General features: G+C 48.2%; 1 long non-coding RNA gene across 1 annotated transcript; it reads left to right on the forward strand.

The window, feature by feature from the left end:
* The first annotated feature begins 220 nt into the window (after positions 1–220).
* LOC111763426 (uncharacterized) lies at positions 221–9,062 on the forward strand. The gene is made up of 5 exons (XR_002796302.3): positions 221–1,829; positions 3,578–4,375; positions 5,945–6,010; positions 6,384–6,507; positions 8,316–9,062. It is a non-coding gene; the product is annotated as an uncharacterized lncRNA (long non-coding RNA).
* Positions 9,063–21,797: the final 12,735 nt, after the last annotated feature.

A 21,797-nucleotide genomic window follows, 5' to 3' on the forward strand; every position in this document is an offset into this window, starting at 1 on the left:
AATTGTACAGGTGCATGAATAAAATTATAAAATACAGAAACAAGCAAAAATAATTACAAACGTCACATCCCCATCTCCCAGGCATCCCTGATGTTGAAATCTTAGTGCATAGCCTCCTGCATCTCTTACCAGGCACCAAAAACCTTAGGGTGTGGTCCTGAGGCCCCATATGACTGCTCTACTGGATGATGAAGTGCTGTGGTTTTATGAGACAAGGTCATCGCTCTTAGGAGATGCTGATGAAATGGATCTTAAAGTGGTTTCCTTTTGGTAACAAAACATACTGTTTTGCAACCTGCTTTAATCAGTCAGGGATTTCCATTTCTGTACATTTCCATCTTATCTAAAACCAGACTTTACTAAGATTTTCCCAATTAACCCAAAATTGTCCTTGACAGCTCATTTGTGCAAGCCTGTGTTCAATCCAGGGCCATGTGCCACAACCATTAGTTACAGTCTGAGTGTCCTTTAATTTAGCATGTCCCTTTTCGGTGGCAGTGACCTGTTGAAGAGTCCAGGCCAGATGTCCTACAGAAGGTTCCACCCTCTGGAACTGTCTCTTACTACCTCTTGGTGCCCTGCGATTTATTCCTCTAGCCCCTGCCTTTCCTCTAAACCGGACATGAGAATGAGGCTTGATGGTGTGAAGTATGGGCCTATGATTAAAATTCCCACCAATACAGAAGTGCAGAAAGTAAGGAGAGAAGGTTTTCTACCACCCTTCCAGGTCCTTCTCCCCAGAAGCAATGAAAGAAGACCCCGCAAGGGTGGCTCTGGGCCCTTGCTTTGAGCAGATAAATTGCATTCACACCCAGGTGGTCACGATAGAAAGCATGTTTATTAACACAGGTAAAGACAGGAGACAGGATGTCCTAATCTGCCTTCCCTGATTCCGAGTAGTTTAGAGTTTTTATGGATTCAAACAGGAGAGGGTAGAGTGGTTACAATCTTAATAGTGAGTATACACAAGAGTGAGTCTAGTTTGAAATAGCTATAAACAAAGGTGAAGTCAGCCTAGAATAACTATCCCAATAGCAAATTTACACAAGGGTGAGTCTAGTTCAGAAATAACCATAAACAAAGGTGAGGCCAGTTTAGATCTAGCCAGTTTCAGTAATTTCAGGTATTAGTTTTTGGCTATTCTATAATATACTGAAAAAATAAGAAGCAACTATATAACGAATCAGTGATCATAGTCACTTGTTAATTTTTAATCCTCAGTTACACGAACACAGTGACCAGTTGGATGTTTGTTAGAGGTTTGCAATGATTACCAGGTCACAAGGCTGTGGCCCCGTTCCGATCGACTGAGCAAGCTGCCTATGTGTGGAAGACAGCGCCTCTCCCTGCCAAGAACGAGCCATATCACCATGGGAATGGAGCAGATAAGGACCCTCATCCCTCTGGGCCATCAAAACCTCCTGCATTCCAAGAAAACCCTTCTTCCTAGCCCACCACCCCAAGCCATACACAAAAAGAATTCACTTTTACAGCCCTTTGTTGACCCAGGGCTGTACTCTGGACCCTAACCCCCTCCCCATCAACTAACATTTCCCCCGCATTGATATACTGTACAAATTCACATCTGTGCCTTCCACAAGTGGGCTGAAGTCTCTCTTCAGACCCCCTCTGTTGGGAGAGCTTCTCAATAAATTCTTTCTCTGCCTATGGTCATATCAGTCTCTGTGTCCCAGTGAACGCTGTTTTTCTCCAACATATGGTGCCGAAACCCGGGACTGGGATCACGTTGAGCCTGATTGACTAGTGAGGACTCTCCCCTCTGCCAAGGCTGAATGCCCATCCAACACTGGACATCGAATCTCCTCTGGGTGAGTTAAGGATTTCTCCACCAGAGGATCTGCTGTCTCCCTCTCTTTCCCTTTTCATTGTCCAGGACAACCCACTGGGAAAACCTAGTGCTAGATCAGGATCCTCACCATTCCCCAAGGGCCATGGCAGGTGGTATGCCTGAGTCCTCATGGGAAGAAACCCCTTGGCTCCAGAGATGTCTGGCTCCAAGAGTGGTTTCCTGTTTCCTTGGAGATATCTGACTGATTTGGGGATGCCTGTCTCACTCAGAATCTCCCCTGTTCTAGAGATCCTTAGTCTTACCCCAGCCACCTAAAATGGGAAATTCAAGTTCGGCCCCCTGAAAATCCATGGCTCTGGGCTCTCTCCTTCATAACCTTAAATGCTGTACCTGAAAGGAGACATCAGACTTAAAAAACTCATTTTCTATTCAACCTCTGTGTGACCACAATACCAACTGGACAATGAAAATCAATGCACTTTTAATTCCCAAGTTCTCCAAGACTTAAAGAACTTTTTCCAGAGCAGTGGCAGTCATGCAAGATTCCTTATACCCAGGCCTTCTCTCATCTTTGTATCTGCCCCTCCTTCTGTCAATCCTGTTCTTCTTTCACACCAAAAAACTCATCAAAAGTTTTCTTCTTCCTCCTTTCTGCCCCCCAAATGCCCTCAAAACCTCAACTTTGCTCCAGCTGATCAGACTCCGCCTGTACTTCCTCCATGTATTCCTCAGACATCACGTCACCCCCCCCACCCTCCTCATTCTCTAACTCCCTTCCTCCCCCTCTGGTCCTCACCACCTTCCACCCCAGCTTTCTCCCCTCCTCATACAGATGCTGGAGCTGGAGCTCCCCTCCCCTCCCGCCCCTCCTTGTCATCCGTACACAGAAAACCCTTCTTCCAACTCAGATCTCTCTGATCACACCCCTCCTCCACTGCTGTATGCCTCATCAGCACCCCAACTCACTTCATCCTCCTCCAGTGCCCCCACATCTCCCTGTAAACCCACTCCCTTCTCCCCACCCATCACCCTCTCTCAAGCCCAACTCCCCACTCTCCAGCTCCTTCCCCAGCTCCTGTCCTCCCTCTCCAGAAAGTGGCTGATGCTAAAAGCACATGCCCTTCTCAATCTTATCTCTCCCAAATCAAACACCTTCTCAGATCCTATTCCTCTGATCCCTCTCGTTACCAATACCCAGCTGTCCCTAATAACTTTCCTTAATCTACAATTGCTCACCTCTTACAAGTAAGCTTTCAGCCAACTCCTAAGTCTATTTCTAAAAAACAATAATCCGAAATATATGTACTACATAGCTATCTAAACTGTCAAAATTTAACTGCATTTATTGTGCTGAAATATTCCTAACTATTGCTGATTACTAGTAAATGTGTTTCCAAAAATAAGGTTGCATATTAGAAGCAACACTGATTCCAAAAAAATGAAATTTTGAAGGCAGTAAAAATTGCCATGCCAAAGGAGTATGAATCATGAGCCAAATTAGTAAACTTTGTGTTTCTGTCTATGTGCTGTAACTCTTTTTGTGTTTGTCTGTTTGTTCAGTGCCAGCGTATATTTTAATACCTCCTGGTGGTAATATTAATTCCTACAAGAACTCTATTCATATGGCCAAAAATTAAACAAGAGCTTATATTAATATATAGGTATGAGTGATGGATATTTTAAGTATTGACTGATGAAATTGCTACAAATCTCTTCCTGAAAAATGGTTCTTGCCTAAATTAAAATGAAGTTTATTTTTCTTCACAGAATGAAATGTAAGGGATTGAAAAATGTGAAAAGTTTGTAGGAGTGCTGACTGAAATTTGGTAAGTTTGTTCAAGAAAGTGTGTTTTGTCCTAAGATACGATGGCTGGTTTTCATAAAATCAGAATGGAAGTATGTAAGACAAAACTTGAATGCAGGGAAGTGGATTTGGCCCAAAGGTTAGAGCATCTGCCTACCACATGGGAGGTCCAAGGTTCAAACCCCGGGCCTCCTGACTCATGTGATGAGCTGGCCCATGCATAGCACTGATGTGTGCAAGGAGTGCTGTGCTATGCAGGGGTGTCCCCCACGTAGGGGAGCCCCACGTGCAAGGAGTACACCCCTCTAGGAAAGCCGCCCCACGTGAGAAAAGTGCAGCTTGCCCAGGAATGGCACTGCACACACGGAGAGCTGACGCAGCAAGATGACGCAACAAAAGAGACACAGATTCTGGGTGCCACTGACAATAATACAAGCGACACAGAAGAACACACATGAATGGACACAGAGAGCAGACAATGGGGGGAGGGGATGGAAGGGGAGAGAAATAATAAAAATATAATTCTTTAAAAAAAAACTTGAATGCAGGTGGCAAGTTGTAGAAGGTATTGTGGTAGCACTGAGTAAGGGAATGTGTTCTGTTTACCCTGACCCGCCCGCGGGCCAGGCCAATACGACAGGACGTCTCCCGTCCGACCAAGCTCGGGGATCTAGAAACAAAGCAAACGACACAGAGACGGGGACAAGAGACACGAAGAATGAAGGCAAGACAGGATTCTGATCAAGCCTCATTTATTGGGGGTAAAACACGGGGATGTATAGAGAGGGAAGGGAACGTGTACATAGGTGATAGGCTGGTTTTGTGGGTGGCAGACGTCCAAGGAGGGGATTGGCTGAAAGTTCGTGCCGGGTCTGCAGAGTTTCGCGCCTTGCGCATGCATATTGCTGTGGTCACCTGAGTTGCAATGGGAAGGGGAGAACAAAGAAGCAGGGAGAAAGAAGAATAAGGAAATGACAGGGCAGATTTGTGAACTCCGCCATGTTGTGAGATCCGCCATGTTGTGAGAGGTTGTAAATAGGTCTCACAGCGGGTGGCTCTCTACATTCTGTGAAGGCGGAGTTTGTCTTACTATGAAGTAACTATACTCTGTGAGGTTATGAATAGTTATAAAAAGTTTATAAAAGCTTTGCTTAAATTGAAATATTCAAATGACTAATTATAGAAAGTCATTATTAAGCAGAAACTGAATTGATGATTAAAAGCCACCTCAATCTGCATATTACAGAGGTAATAGGGAAAAAATTTTAATTCCATTGGAAACCTTAAATTTTCATAAAATAATGAGAAAAGTAGTTTTTCTGCACTGCTAAAATAAAATACCTGCTAATTAATGTAATCATGATAGTTGCATATTGTAAAAAATTTTGCTTTAAGACAGTTTCCAAAATCATTTTAGTAACTTATGTATGTAAGGTATATAGAATGTGTTTTATTGTAAAGGAAAAAGATAATAATTTTGTCCTAAAATAAAACAACTGGTTTATTTTAAGAACCTGAGATAGGTAAACAATTAGGACAACCTACAAAGCCCTGACTATCACATTCTTTTTTTTTCTAATTATAAAAAATATTTTTATTAAATTTAAACAAAATATCTATACAGTTTCTTTCTTTTCCCAGACATACTTATAGTCATGTAACACTTTTAGTAATATTATTACATATTAGTTATCTTTATTAATTAAATATACCAGAATTATTCATTGGTCTTTTCAAATAAACCTTGTTTAGATTTACTAATCAATTTTCTTTTTTTCTTTTTAAAATTTTTATTAATTTATTTATTATTTTATTACATTCAGAAAATATGAGGTCCCCATATACCCCCCACCCCCCTCACCCCACTCCTCCTCCCATAGCAATAATCTCCTCCATCATCATGAGACGTTCATTGCATTTGATGAATACATCTCTGAGCACCACTGCACCTCATGGTCAATGGTCCACATCATAGCCCAAACTCTCCCATGTTCCATCCAGTGGGCTATGAGAGGACACACAAAGTCCGGTAATTGTCCCTGCAGCACCACCTAGGACAACTCCAAGTCCCAAAAACGCCTCCACATTTCATCTCTTCCTCCCATTCCCCACACCCAGCAGCCACCATGGCCACTTTCTCCACACCATTGCCACATTTTCTTCGATTACTAATCACAATAGTTCATGAATAGAATATCAGCAAATCTACTCTAATCCATACTCTATTCCTTCATCCTGTGGACCTTGGATTGGTTGTGTCCACTCCACATCTATATTAAGAGGAGGCTTAGATTCCACATGGATGCTGGATGCAATCCTCCTGCTTTCAGTTGTAGGCACTCTTGGCTCCCTGGTGTGGTGGTTGACCTTCTTCAACTCCATGTTGGCTGAGTGGGGTAAGTCCAATAAACCAGAGTGTAGGAGCTGCACATTCTTAAATGATGTTTAGTTAAGTAAAACAAAAAACTGTATCCTCTATTGTAACTGATGAATTATAATGTTTTCTCATATTATTGAGATACTGAAAACCTTCATCCCTCATTTAGCTCAGGTATTAAAACCATTATATGTGTTAATCAGAAAAAGTTGTGCATGGAAATGAGAACCCCCCCCCTTCCCCCAAGCAGCCTGCTTTTAAAACAATAACACAGGCTCAAACAGTAAGGCGGTGGATCTAACCTACCCTGTGAATTGGATGTAGCCAGGACCAACACTGGCTTTGGGTGGAGTTTGTGGCAGAGGCAACTTTCTAAACAAATACCATTTAAGTTTTAGTCACAATTGCAAGAAGAAACCAAAGTGCAAAACAAGAACAATGGACAGTTGTGAGCTGCCCTCTGTGGAGAAGAGAAATCTGTGGAAAATCATCTGGACCACCTGCCAGCAGTGACAGGTAACTGTCTATCATGTCCCTTCCCCTCCTCTAACACCTTTCTTTTTTTTTTTTTTAAAGATTTATTTATTTTATTTAATTTCCCCCCCTCCCCTGGTTGTCTGTTCTTGGTGTCTGTTTGCTGCGTCTTGTTTCTTTGTCCGCTTCTGTTGTCGTCAGCGGCACCCGCTTCTGTTGTCGTCAGCGGCACGGGAAGTGTGGGCGGCGCCATTCCTGGGCAGGCTGCTCTTTCTTTTCACGCTGGACGGCTTTCCTCACGGGCGCACTCCTTGCGCGCGGGGCTCCCCCACGCGGGGGACACCCTTGCGTGGCACGGCACTCCTTGCGCGCATCAGCACTGCGCATGGTCAGCTCCACACGGGTCAAGGCGGCCCGGGGTTTGAACCGCGGACCTCCCATATGGTAGACGGACGCCCTAACCACTGGGCCAAAGTCCGTTTCCCGTCTAACACCTTTCTTGAGACTGTTAAGGCAGATGCCCTCACGAAAATCCAGAGCCATACCATTGAAACCAAAAAAGCAGCAGAGTGGCTCCACCAAAAAAGCAAATATCGTGGATAGCAGACCTTGTGGTGCCTAGGCCAGCAGTTCCGATCGCCTGCCACTCACCAGCAGCTCAGGAACCTCACCCACGAGTGTCCATCGTGCTCACTCCAATGATGGTGACAATGACCTCACTGGGTGAGACATACTGGCCGAGCACAGACTCCAGGAGCACGATGGCAAGTGGCTTACACTGGTCCCCTCCCTCTCTCAGAAGGGGCAAGATATGCTTTCAGGGCTACAGACCCTGCAACAGGACTCTTGTAACTTTGTAACTGAATCCTTACAACAATGGAACAAGTCTAAATTACAAGTTAAAGTGCCAGCTGCTCCAAGCCCAGAAAGAGAAATAATAATTGTTGTTGCCTATGCTCCAAACTATATAAACTGGGGAAAATGCGGTCATTTTGATCACTGTAATGGTCTGTGCAGCTCTGCTGGTTGGGAATCTTAAATCCATAAAAAATCACTCAGAAACACTTAAAAAACTAGAGTCAATAATCCAAAATCTCCTATTCCAGCTAAAACTCTATGTGTATAAGTCCATCAAATCATGTCATTTCACTGCCAACCATTAATGCCATTTTTAATGCTGAATGTGTAATCTTATTATTCCTTCTCCTCAGACTCCTGGAAGCAATAACCTCAGAACCCACCCTAAATTTCCTGGTTAATCCCTATCCTTACTGCAATTATAACTCTCATTCTCCTCCTATCAGCAGGCCCACACGTCTTCCAGGCAATAACTCAGTTTATCCAGACAGCCGTCCAGGATGTCACCCATGATCATGTACGTGATCTTCTCCTGCTGTGAAAATACAGTGCCAGCCACCGAGCCAGAAGCCGAAATATCTCAACGTTGAAAGAGAAACAATAACTGAATCCCTTCCTGCTCTCCCTCTCCACCCAACCATATCAAAAAGAGAGAATTTTAAGTCTCCCCTGTCCCAATAACAGACAACAGATAACCCCAAACCCCCACCCCTGTCCCTAATCCAACAGGACATACTAGGTACCTGGGCAATCGTAATTAAAACTTGTTGTTTTTACAGTAATAGAGCTGGTCAGGTAAAAGAAAATCTTAAAGTCCTAAAAGAAAAACAGAAATCTTTCAGAGAGCCTAAAATAATAACTATGGAAAGCAATCATGGCTATCCTCATTCCTTTCTTATTTTTCTTCACCCTTAAAATCAATCCTTTTACCCATTATAACACCATTACTAATAGTGTTGCTGCTACTGCTTTTTGGTCCCTGTCTCTTACAGCTTCTTCTTCAATTCATACACTGAATCGTACAGTCAATGACCCAGGAATACGTAAAGGGTGTCTTTCTGCTGTGTGAGCAAAGATATCAACCCCTGCAGGACCTGAAACCACAGCCCGCTGTACAGGATGGAAGGAAATTTCTTTTCTCTGCCCCTTGACAGGAGGAAGTAGCCAGATCGAGCCGATGCCCCAAATCCCCTCACCCTCCCATCCTGTCCAGTACCGTATACCCCAATACCCATGTCCCTCTATGTGTGTGTGTGTGTGTATAAACAAAGAGGTAGGAATGTTAGAGGTTTGCAATGATTACCAGTTCATAAGGCTGTGGCTCCGTTCCAATCGACTGAGCAAGCTGCCTTTGTGTGGAAGACAGCGCATCTACCCCCAGGAACGAGCCACATCACCACGGGAATGGAGCAGAGAAGGACCCTTATCCCTTCTGGGCCATCAAAACCTCCTGCATTCCAAGAAAAACCTTCTTCCTAGCCCACCACCCCCAAGCCATACACAAAAAGAATTCACTTTTACAGCCCTTTATTGACCCAAGGCTGTACTCTGGACACCAAACCCCTCCTCATGAACTAACATTTCCCCCGCATTGATGTACTGTATAAATTCACATCTGCACAAGTGGGCTGAAGTCTCTCTTCAGACCTCTACCATGCTAGTGGGGGGGCTGAAGTCTGTTCATCAGACCCCCTCTGTTGGGAGAGTATCTCAATAAATTCTTTCTCTGCCTATGGTCATATCAGTCTCCATGTCCCAGGAATGCTGTTTTTTTTCAGACAGTCTTCCTCCTTCCAGACCTTTTCCTCTGCTTGTGCAAATGTACAGCTCTCCTTGTGTGTGGGTGCTTGCTTTTGTTTTTACTAAAGAAGAGATAGATACAATAGCTATTGCTCTGATTTCAAAAGAAAACCAGACAGATGTATTTTGGCCATCTCTCCATGCCCACTGATCACAGGCCAGGCCTGCCAGGCCAGGTGGGGGACAGCAGACACATGCCCCCCACGGCATGGAGGGAGAAGCCCTGCCTTGGCCCCAAGACTGGCAGTGGGCTGGGGGGATGGGTAGGAGTTGTAAGTAAGTTGGATATAATAAAAAGAGTTTAAATAATCAGGACTCAGTCTTAAGAAGTTTTATAGTAATAAAAGTGACAAAATTTTTGGAACTGGGCTGTGTAACTCTAAAGGAACCAGCTCACTCTTCAGTATCCACAGGAAAGGGGGCTTGTCCTGGCCCCTCTCCGACTCTGCCTCCCCCTGCACCCCCTGAGAGCAGAGCGTGTCGCTGCCCTGGCTGCGGCTCCCCAAAGGCTCCCCACTGCCAGGGGGTGGGCTGGCTGCCTGCCTCTTGACTGCTCTCCCCGCTTCAGGAATGAATGGATGAGCGGATGAGGGAATAATCTAGTACCAGGTTTTCCTTTCAGAAGCACAGCCAGCCTTTCGAATAATCGCCAGGCCCGCCACTAACCAGGGGAACTCGGTTATTAGGCCGCTTTCTGAGTGAGTGGACAATAGGGAGCTGTCGGAAAACGAGGAGGGGAGGAAGGAGGAAGTTGGAAAGGGTCCAGCGATGCGCGGGACGGAGGGTGGTTTCTGGAGGAAGCTTTTCCTCATTGTGGCAATTTTCTGAGGACTGACCTTGACCTCTGGCGAAGGAGAGAGTCTTTATCCACCCAGAGTCTGAACACTGATTGTCAGAAGGTTGAGAGGCAGGAGAGGGGCCCCAGCAGGGCCTGTGGTTTGAGTGAGGAAACTAATTGCGTAAAAATGGAGGGCCTGACCACAGCCCAGATCCTGTGTCTGCCTGAGTCATGCTGGAGAGAAAGAGGAGAAAGCAGGAACCCCAAGCCCCTCGGATTTCAAACCGGCGGCCTCTGCCGTGACCTCGCTGAAGTCATCACCAGATGCGGTCGGGCAGAGGCGCCCAAAAGCGCCTAGGGCCGCGGTAAGAGGCGCGTGGGCCGAGGGTGGTGCAGAGGGACTCGAGGCCCGGGCTGGAGGAGGGTCACAGGTCAAGCTTCGCTAGAGGGAGCTCAAGCTACCGCCGAGGTCAGAGTGCCTCTGACGACCCGGGGTCCCGGCACGCAGCACCGTGCCTGGTCCACGGCAAGTCTCTGGATTCAGGTGGGGCCTGCATGAGTCGGCGAGGCACCCTCTGCTGGGCACTCTGGCCTCCGCTTTAGTTCCATGACCTTCTTGGGTCTCAGGACTTCCCTCCTTCCCAGGAGGACTCTCAGGACAGACACCTGCCATTTCATCTGCATGGGGTTGTGTGGCTCAGTGTGCACAGAGCTGGGGGCCACTGGGTGCAGTTACAGCTTTTAGCTGGGGAAAGGCATTTTTCCCTCCAGGATAATGTTGTGCAATTCAGAGCCCAACAACTCTGTTGTCCCTCTTGCTGCAGATGAGATAGGAGGGTCAGAGCCCGCTGGGCCTGCAGAGCTGGGCTGCCTTGGCCCCTGGCTGCAGATTATGCTGATACCTGGAGACCTTCGGGTGGGGTGGGGTGGGAATGCAGCCGTGCCTTTCCAGGCTCCAGCTTCAGGGCCCTTACCCCAGGGCTGAGCCGTGGATGATAGCGCTTTTGTCTCTTTACTGCGGTTCTGAGCCAGACAATCCAGGTTGGAAACTGGAGATCCTGATGATGTCAGAATATCCAGCTGGGCCCCGCGTGGGAGATCAGCCTAATGGGTCTGGGGTCTGTCCTTTCTCAGCCAAGTCCTCGTCCATCAGGTTCTCTCAAGATTCTTTTTTTCACATACACCAGCGATATACATATATTTAAGACATTGTGGGTTAGCACTGAAATTGGTGGAGTCATTTCACTCGGAACTTCAATTTCCTCATCTCTAAAATTTGGGATAATAATAGGCCCACTTCTGAGGATTGTGACAAGGAGGCAGTGAGCTGATGTATATAAAACACTGGGCACAGTGTCTGTCAGGTGAAGTTAGGTACCATCATCATTATTAATACTGTTATATAATTATTATTATTATCGCCATTAATTTTATTGCCAAGTTTGTCTTCCCAGCCCAAACGGAAGCTCTGCCTCTAGGCATGCCTGTCTGAACAGAAAGAGCCTGTTTTTGGCCAGTTCTTATTATCTTGAAGCCAAATTGCCTGCTCAACCCCCACACCTGACCCTGCTCCCGGGTGCACGTGGGTCTCTTCTCTCGGCCGCTGCCCCAGACACACTCAACCCACCTTGACCCCAGCAGCAGCTCATGGGTCTGTGTGGCCTGAGTCTGTGCTGAGAATGGCTGCAGAAAGCATGCCTTAAGGACAGGCTCTTCCGGGCTCAATACTGCACTCACCTGGGCCAAGGGAGGACCTGGCTCTTGGGACAGGTGGGAGCAGGGAAGACTTCCTGGTGCGGGAGGTAGGGTGTGGGGCCTAGGGAAGCAGTGAGGGGCTGCCCTTATCCTCTTACTCTACAGTATCCAGAGAACAGGCCAGGCTGGAAATGACCTTTGGTCAGGCCCTTGACTTCCAGTTGACCAGAGTGTCCAGTAGAGAAGAGCAGGTGGCAGTAGCTTTTGTTGTTCGTTTTTTAATTTGTTTTGTTTTTAAGGAGGTACCAGGGATTGAACCCCGGACCTTGTACGGGGGAGGTAGGCACTCAACCATAAGCTAGACCTGCTCCCCTGTTCAGTCGTTTTTGCTGTCGCTAGGGCGGAGCCACACTGAGGATCCCTTGGACACAGGGTTTACTGTGAGCACGGTGGCGTACAGGGTGGCAACGGTGGAACCTGTCTCTCCAGGGCAGGGGAACAGGTGAGGTCCTCCACGGCTGGTAGGCCCCGGAGTGGCTATATAGGCGGACTTAGATGCCATCCTTGGACTAGAAGTTCTGCACGCAGCCTCTGAGCTCGGCCTCCTCTTGGTACGTCCCGGCCTCTGCACCCACTTCTTCCTCCCCACCCGGCTGTCTGCCTGGGGTCGGGTACTGTGTCTTGTCCAATCAGCTGTGGCCGTGGCAGCCCCCCGTGGAGCCGAGCATGCTGATTGGGTAGGGGCTGCTTCCATGGGGGAGATGTGACCATGCTTGTCTGGGGTGGGGAATCCTTCATCAGGGTCCTGGGCAGAGGCCACTTCCTGTACATGTCCTGGTTTCCAACCAGCCGGTCAGCTTGACCTGTTGTGAAGTCATTATTTCTCTACAAATCCCTCTCCCCACTGGACTGAGAACTCCACAGATGGGCCATTTATACCTGTATCCCCAGCTTCTGGGGTCCAAAGCCGGGCCCACCGTCAGGATTTGCTGAGTGTCGGTTTGTCCAACAGTGGTGTCAGGAGGGCCGGGATGTTGTGTAACTCCTGCCCAACACTCCTGCCCCTTCGGCTGTGGGGACACATTTGTGTCAGAGCCCAGTGTGCTGGGCCCTGATTTTGGATTCAGGGTCATAGGGGCAGCTGGCAGTTAGCGGTTTACTTCCTCCTGCGTGGTAAGTGGCTGCTGCGTATTTGTTGACTCTCCCAGAGTATAAATTGTTGATTCACTCACTTAGCTGGTTGATCTAGGTCATAAGTTTGTCCTCTGGATAAAAGCTCTGCCTCTGGAGGCTGGCCAGGGTTTCATGTCAGCAAATCTCAGCAAAACCAATAGCTGCAATAAAGTACATTTACCACCAGGCCCAGTACCACGTGCTACCTGCGTCGTCTCACATACTCAAGGAGGAAGGCTGTGATCAAGCCCCCCCTTTTTTTTTCTCTTTCTTTCTTTCTTTTCCTTTTTATTCTCAAGCCCATTTTAGAGATGGGGAAAGTGAGATTTATAGAGGTGAAGTCTCAGACCCAGCTGGGGCATGGCAGTGCCCGACCGCAGCCAGGCGTAGTTTCAGGGTTTGTGCTCTTACACACGCTGCTTCCTGCTGCTGAGCCACAAGACCACTGTGGACAGGCTACCTGACCCCTCCAAGCCTCAGTTTCCCCTTCTCCGAAAGTGGGATAAGAAGACTTCACACATGAGGTGTTCACAGAAAAGAAGGCACTTCTCAAACTGTAAAAGCTCAGCCTCTTGGTCTCATGGTCATGGCAGATAAGGGGAATTTTGCTCTTCTTCCCTCCGTAAATTAGGGTTTGCAGAGCTGACCTTTACATTCAGCTTGTTCAGAATCAGTCCACGGATATGGAGTGGACTGAATAATATCCCCCAAACGTATCAAGTTCGAATCCCTGGGATCTGTGCGATGTTACCTGATTTGGCAAAGGGCTTTGCAGATGTGATTACATCAAGGAGTTTGTGAAAAGATGAACCTAGATTATCCAGGTGGGCCCTAAAGGCAATCATGTGACGCCTACAGGGGAGACGAGGGATTTGACCCAGACATACACAGAAGGGGAAGAGGCAGTGCGGCACCCGGGATGGACACTGGCGTGAAGCAGGCACAAGCCAAGGGGTGCCAGTGGCCCCCAGCCCCAGGGTGGGGGGCAAGGCACAGGCTCTCCCCAGAGCCTGGAGGGAGCCCGCCTGCTGCCTCTGACCTCCAGCCCCCTGAAACTGGCTTTGGACTTCTGGCCTCCGGAATGACGAGAGAATACATTTCTGCTGTGTTGAGCCACCAAGTCTGTGGTAATTTGTCACAGCAGCCACCGGAAACGAATGCAATTCTTAGAAATAATTTCATCTATTTATTTGTTTACCATGGCTACTGGAAGCTTTGAAGTGCCACATGCACCTTGCACTTGGGGCGTGCGCGACATTCCTAGTGGACAGCGCCACACTAGAGCCGCAGGAATCCAGGCCTTTCTGTTCTCTAAGTTCCACTCATCCCAAGGAAGGCAGCTCCCCTCTCTGGGCCCCTGGCTCCTGGTCCAAAGCAAGGAGTTGGACTAGGACAGTACTACCGAGGCCAAGGTCTTTGGGTGTCTGGAAGACCAGGAAGGAGTCTAGATTTATTTTCAAGGTGGCAGTATCCGTTAAGTAACTCCTTAGACTTTGCCTGAATAATAGGAAGAGAGCCTGCTCTGGAGATGCCCCAGCAGTTACGCGCTTCCTGTGGACACCCAAACACGTTCAAAACACAAGGCAGCGTGCTCCTGGGGTCTTCGGTGGAGGCTGGGCTCGGAGCGGCTGCTCCGCTACCTCGTGGCTCTGATTTGGGATCCTCCACTTGTGATCTTCTTGATGGTGGTGGTTTTCTGTCACCCCTGAGCCTCAGGAATCCCCCCTGAAAAATAATGCGGGACATAGCGTGGGGCCAGCTCACCCCAAATGTTGTCGTGAGGCCCCTTATTAGCTAAGTGGCTTTGGGTAAGTTACTTAACTACTCCATGCCTCAGTTTCCCCATCTTTAAACTGGGAATCAAAATAGTACCTACTTCATCCAGTTGTCGTGAAGATTAAATAAGTTAATATTTGCTGGGAACATGGTAAGCCTACATAAGAGTTGTTTGAAGCCTGGCTCAGAGGACACACTCCAAAATGTGAGCCGCTATTCTTATTCAAATGATCATTTAGAACAAAATGTTGGGAAACGGACTTTGGCCCAGTGGTTAGGGCGTCCGTCTACCACATGGGAGGCCCGCGGTTCAAGCCCCGGGCCTCCTTGACCCGTGTGGAGCTGGCCATGCGCAGTGCTGATGCGCGCAAGGAGTGCCGTGCCACGCAGGGGTGTCCCCCGCGTAGGGGAGCCCCACGCGCAAGGAGTGCACCCATAAGGAGAGCCACCCAGCGCGAAGGAGGGAGCAGCCTGCCGAGGAATGGCGCCGCCCACACTTCCCCTGCCGCTGACGACAACAGAAGCGGACAAAGAAACAAGACGCAGCAAAAAGACACAGAGAACAGACAACCGGGGGAGGGGAGGGAGATTAAATAAATAAAAAAAATAAATCTTTAAAAAAAAAAAAAAAAAGAACAAAATGTTGCCATCCATTAAACTAGACAGAGATGATCAAAGGCCCTGTGGAGCTCTGATTGCGTTAGCTCTATCTATGTCCTGTCACTGGCTTCCTTTAGGACCAGCCTCCTTTCCTCCCCCCATGCTGACTCACCCTGAGCTTGGAGTCCCAGCCAGCTGCAAGGGCGTGTGGCCCCTGTAGGCAGACAGGACTGCACATTCAGAAAGGCCCATGCTTGGTTTACTGCTCTGCTGTCACCATCGTACATGTCTTAATAAGTTTTGAACAACGGGGCCCCCCCGTTTTCATTTTGCATTTGTTTTCGTTTTGCTTGGAGTTAGAATTCTTCCTGTGCATGTAGCAGGGGTCCCCAGGAAGGGGCAGCTCCTCTGAGCTGAGCTAGGTCAGCAGCCTGGAAGGTCAGGGTGCCTCCAAGGGGGCCCTTCACAAACTGGGACAATCTCATGGTTGCAGGACCTGGAATACATGGGACCTGAGGACAAGCTGCTAGGATGGCCATTGTTTTCCCTGAAAGAGGAGGTTTAGGGTGGACCCAGTGGTGTCTTCCAAGTTCCAAGGAGCAGACTGGAGAAGGGAGCACGTGTGTTCTCCTAGGGCCCCAAGGGGCAGATCCACTTCAGCGCAAGGAAGGAATTTCAAACAATGAGAGTTGTGCAAGAGGGGAATGGGCTGGCTTAACATCAAACCGCTGTTCTTTCCTGGGGTTAAGAGCAGGGACTCTGGCATCGGATAGCTCCACCTCCATTCAGATCTGTGACCTTGGATAAGGTCATTCATAGCCCCAAACATCGCTCTCAGTCTGTAAAATGGGCCTGATAATACAGAGCAACAATGCTGAAGATAAAAATGCCGAGTTTAAACAGAAAGCACCTCAACTGTACTTGGCCCATAGGAGGTGCCGGATAAATGACAGCTATTGTTATGGTTGTTATTGGCATTATTTAATTATTGTAAAGTAGTGAGTTTCCTGTGACTGTCAGGGTTCAAGCTGAGATGGTCCACCAGGGAATGGTAGAGAAGACCCTTGCATGGGAAGTAAAGGAAGAAACATGCTCTTTGCTCCCTTTTCTGTGTCGGCATCTGGCATATTTGGATGTTGGATTTTTAAAAAAGTGATCATTAAATATGGGTTCTGTGACTAAGACCCCTAGGAAAGGAAAGGGTCCGTTTTGGTGGGGTGGAGGAAGCTTTGGGTCCTGGAGGCTGCTGAAGAAGTGGGAAGGGTTCTCCTTGTCCCTGTGCCTGAAATCCCAGGCCAGCAGTCCTGGGAGCCATCTCCGGCTGGACTGAGCCCAGGAATGCAAGACTCGCCTCAGGGCCTCGTAGGAAATGGGTTCCTGATGTGGCTAAGTGCTGACATCAGAGCTGCCCATTCGCACCATGGGCGAACATCCTCCGTGGGGGATATTCGAGTGAGTGTGTGATTTCGTGTGCCCTGCCTGATGAGTGGGCAGCCCGGGGCTGGTGGGGTGAGACTTGTTTCTCCCTGATCCAGGATCCTCTGCCTGGAGACAACACTTAGGGTGGCAGCAGCTTCCCTGGACAAGCCTTGGCAGGGGTTTGTGCATTGGCAGTGGTTTTTTGCCCTCGTCCCCCATCCCTCCTCCCGTCAGTTGTATCCTGAGCTACATCCAGGAAATGCTCCCTGCCTGACCGCAACTCTGGGCGTCATAACAGGATCTGAGTCCGGGAGTCCGAGGAGCAACAGATGGGGTCCATCAGGGGCCACGCTAGGTCAGAGCTCAGGAGCGTCCCCCGTGGGTTTCTCTCCCTAGGTGGGAGAAGACGGCACCGTGGCTGGGTACAAGACTTCACCAGTGTTCCATCCACTTCTTCAGGCAGTCAGGCTTCCAACAAACATTTTCGAAGCTCAACTCTGCAGGTACCATGCTAGGTGCTGTAGGTACAGCTACAAGCAGGGCTTTTTTTTTCTTTTTAAAATAAAATTAACCATTTTAAAGGCTACAATTCAGTGGCTTTTAGTACATTCACAATGTAGTTCAACCATCACCTCTATCTAATTACAAAATGTTTCATCACACCAAAAGAAAACTCCATACCCAGTAACAGTCACCCCCCAGCCCCCACCCCCAGCTCCTGACAACCACCAGTCTGCTTTCTGTCTCTGTGAATTTGCCTGGGCTGGACATTTCATATAAATGGAATCATGCAATATGTGACCTTTTATGTCTGGTTTCTTTCACTTAGCCTAATGTTTTCCAGGTTCATCCCTGCTGTAACATGTAGCAGTACTTTATTCCTTTTCATGGCTGAGTAATACTCCACTGTATGTATATCCCGTCTTTTCTTATCATTGGATTTGCAGCTGAGAAGTCCTGCTTCTCCTCACTCCCAAGAGAAGACCTTTTTTGGAGTTTCCCGCCATGGGAAATATGAAATTAGAGTAGAAGGGACTTTAAATTACCCGTTAAAGGCCACTATCTTTTCAGTGCTTACCAGGTACCAGGCTCTATGGGCATAAGCCCACAGCCCCGCAGCCAGAACGGAAATGCCTCATAATGAGAAATCCACCTCTACCTAGGTCCAGCCTGGCGACCCAGGACAAGTGTGACCGCCAACCTGGGCCTCAGGCTCCACAGCTCTAAAATGGGTCCAATAGCCATACCTCCCCCGGGATTAACCATGACCCTGTCTGTGCTTAACCCCACGTCGAGTGTGAGGACGAGGCCCAGTGGCCCTGTGGCCATCACCCCATCTGGCTGCGGTCCTTCAGTGGGGTGCTGTCCTCCCTGAAGTCATTCTGGCTCCCTCAGGAGTGGACTTGAGGGCACGGGCTGGGTGTGGGAGCCTGGGCCAGCAGCATGGCCCGTAGCCTCCGATCAGGCCAGTTCACTGACGGCAGCCTCCTGTCTTCACTGTTGGTTCTCATCAATAAAAGTCAGCCCTGTGTTTCTGTGCTGCTGGAGGAGCATGCGTTCTGTCAGTGCTTGCAGCAGCCTGGTATTATTTATGAATTCCAAAGATAGATAATGGATTATGTTTGTAAATTGGCCGGTTCCTCTGGGTATATTAAATTTATTGGATTCAGAGGTTTCACTCAATTAAATGTTTTTTTCCCTCCCTTCACCACCGCCCTGCTGTTTTTTGCTGTCCATGTCCATTTGTTGTGTGATCTGCTGTATCTATTTCTCTTTTTGTCTTCTCATTTTTCTTCTCTAGGATTCACTGGGACCTCTGATGTGGAGAGAGGTTCCCCATCACTTGCGCCACCTCAGTTCCTGGTTTCTGTTGTGCCTCGCCTTGACTCTCCCCTTCATCTCTCTTTTTATTGCGTCAACATCTTGCTGTGTGACTCACTTGCGTGGGCCCTGGCTTACCACGTGGGCATTGGCTTGCCGTATGGGCATGCTTTTTTTTTTAACCAGGAGGCCCCAGGGATTGAACCCAGGTCCTCCCATATGGTAGGCAGAAGCCCAATCACTTGAGCCACATCCGCTTCCCTCTTGATTAAGTTATGGTTAAGGCTTTAATTGGGCCACATCAGTAGAACATTGAGTGGGACTCACAGAGAAAACCACATGGCAGAGGAGACAGTTGTAGAATTTTGGATGCTGGAACCCCAGGAAGTAAATACACAGAGAAGCAGATAAGTGAGGAAAGAGAGATGGCTCCAATAGGCATGGCAGAGGCCCCCAAAAGACAAGCTAGTCACCTGATAGTTTACAGCTGGCCTTGTGTAGAGAGCAGAGCAGCTGTGCACAGAGAGAAACAAGCCCCGGGAGAGAGAAGAAACTCATCCCAGCCTAGGGCTGAGATTAGAAGAAGCTGGGACCATAAAGTCTTAAGAGGAAGAGGAAGCCTGAACTCTTGCAGATGTTGGCAGCCATCTTGCTCCAACATGTGACAACAGACTCTGGTGAAGGAAGTCATTTACGCTTTATGACCTGGTAACTGTAAGCTTCTACCCCAAATAATACCCTTTATAAAAGCCAACAGATTTCTGGTACTTTGTATCAGCACCCCTTTGGCTGATGAATACAGTGTTCAACAGACCTAGCTCTTTTCCACACCTAACTGAAGGATTACCCAAGATGGGTGCCCTGGGGCAAAGCCCCAGTTATCTTGTTCCAGTCCCAGCCTGCTATAGCCAGTCCCACTCAGAGAATCACAGAGACCTCTTCCTTGGCTCTCTGCCCATCAGGAGACTGACAAACAGGCTCTACCAGGTATTCCAGGAAGTAGGCAGGTAGATGTCAGGACCCAGCACCAAATTCCTGGAATAGAGTAGAAGTTTTTACTTATCTTGGTCTAGATCCTTGTGATTATAAGGAAGAGAAATCAAAATCAAATTAGCTTAATTCAGTTCAATTCAATAAATAACTGTTGTGGCTAAGTGTCAGGCACAGTGCCAGGTGCTTGTAGTTTATCAGAGAATAAAGCCAAGATCCCTGCCCTAATGTATCAGACAATAAACACACAGAAATGACATGGTATATCAGTGGGTGATACGTACTAGGGAAAGAAAAGAAAAAGAAGAGATGGTAATGCTTCCCTAATTTGTTAAACTGTCTTTTCTTTGTTCTTTTATTTTTTGAAGTAGAAATAAAATGTTTTTTTGTTTGTTTTTAAATTAGAGGCAGGTAAGTAGCATTGGGAATATTGATGATGGGGCCAGGTTGCAGATTGATTAAGGGGTCAGGGTGGGTCTCATCAAGAAGGTGAGGGAAGCAGATTTGGCTCAACTGATAGAGTGTCCGTCTACCACATGGGAGGTCCAGGGTTCAAACCCAGGGCCTCCTGACCCATGTGGTGAGCTGGCCTATGCACAATGCTGATGCGCACAAGGAGTGCCATGCCACACAGGGGTGTCCCTGCATAGGGGAACCCCATGTGCAAGGAGTGCGCCCCATAAGGAGAGCCGCCCAGTGCAAAAAAAGCACAGCCTGCCCAGGAGTGGTGCCACACACACGGAGAGCTGATGCAAGATGTGCAACAAAAAGAGACACAGATTCCCAGTGCCGTGGACAAGAATGCAAGCAGACACAGAAGAACACACAGTGAATGGACACAGCAGACAATAGGGGAGGAGGGGGAGAGAAATAAAATGAATAAATAAATAGTGTTGTTTTTAAAAAAAATTTTAAAAAGGTGAGGTTTGAGCAAAGCCTAGAAGGCAATGAATTGTCAGCCCAGTGACTTCCTGTGGAGAGTTCCAGGCAGAGCAAAGGCCCAGTGTGTGAGGACCAGCAGGAGGCCCATATGGCCTGACGGAATGAGTGGGGCAGGAGGAGGAAAAGAGGAGGTCAGAGAAGAAACAAGGACAGATGGTGGAGGGCCTGTGGCTATTGTCCAGACTTTGGCTTTTACTCTGAGATGGGAGCCACTGCAGGGTTTGGATCACAGGAGGAATGTGATCTGACTGATATTTTGTTTAAGCAAAAAAGGAAATGTTTAGGCTGCTAGAAAGGGTGAGTCAGAGGTGAAGACCTTGTTCTCTCCTCCTGAACATGGGCTCCTGCCACGTGGGGAGGGAGTGTGGCCGAGCACAGCTTCAGGCCAACAGTATCCCAGGGCAAAGTCCCAAAGCCAAGAGGGTCTCCCTATCAGTGTCAGAATATAAACTCCCAGGGAAGGCCTCTCATTGGCCTTGCATGGTTATGGGCCTAGCCCTTGAGCCAATCACTGTGGCGCATGCAGGGCACATTCTGATTGGTTGGCCTGGGTCATGTGTCTACTTCATGACAAATGAATAGGGTACTCAGATTGGCCACCCTACTAGAATTACAGGCAAATTACAGGGGTACAAATTCCAAAGGGGGAAAAAAGGATATGCTTTCCCAGAAGGCAGGAAGGAGAAGTGGGCTGGACAAAAACAACTGTCTTTTTGGGGGGACTTGGCCCAGTGGTTAGGGCATCCTTCTACCACATGGGAAGTCTGCGGTTCAAACCCTGGGCCTTCTTTACCCGTGTGGAGCTGGCCCACATGCAGTGCTGATGCGCTCAAGGAGTGCCCTGCCACGCAGGGGTGTCCCCCACGTAGGGGGGAGCCCCATGCGCAAGGAGTGTGCCCCGTAAAGAGAACCGCCCAGCACGAAAGAAAGTGCAGCCCGCCCAGGAATGGCACCACACACACGGAGAGTTGACGCAGCAAACGATGCAACAAAAAAAAGACATAGATTCCTGTGCCACTGACAATAACAGAAGCAGACAAAAAGAAGAACACGCAGCAAATGGACACAGAGAACAGACAACTGGGGTGGGGGGAGGGGGGAGAGAAATAAAACAAATCTCTTAAAAAAAAACCACAACTGTCTTTCATTAAATTGCCCATCTGGAAGGAAGTCCAGGGCCTCTGCCCCAGGAGGGGCTGCAAATCTCTCTGAAAGTGGCCACTAATCTATGTTTGCATGGTGCTGTGTCTGCTGTGGACTGCTCACCACATTTCACAAACACCCACTACTACTTCTTAATGGGGCTTGATGGCACAGCGATGACTAATATAAACCTGACCTTAGGCACAGTAATTTTTCATCATTGTGCCTTTTCCCTATCACTGGATACAGAAAGTCCAGCAAGACTCCCAGAGGTCAGGCACCAGCAGTGGCCCAGGCGGGGCCACTTCCTCCTCTCTCTGATGTCACAGACAATGAA

Source organism: Dasypus novemcinctus, chromosome 8 (assembly GCF_030445035.2).
Source record: "Dasypus novemcinctus isolate mDasNov1 chromosome 8, mDasNov1.1.hap2, whole genome shotgun sequence".
Lineage (NCBI taxonomy): Eukaryota > Metazoa > Chordata > Mammalia > Cingulata > Dasypodidae > Dasypus > Dasypus novemcinctus.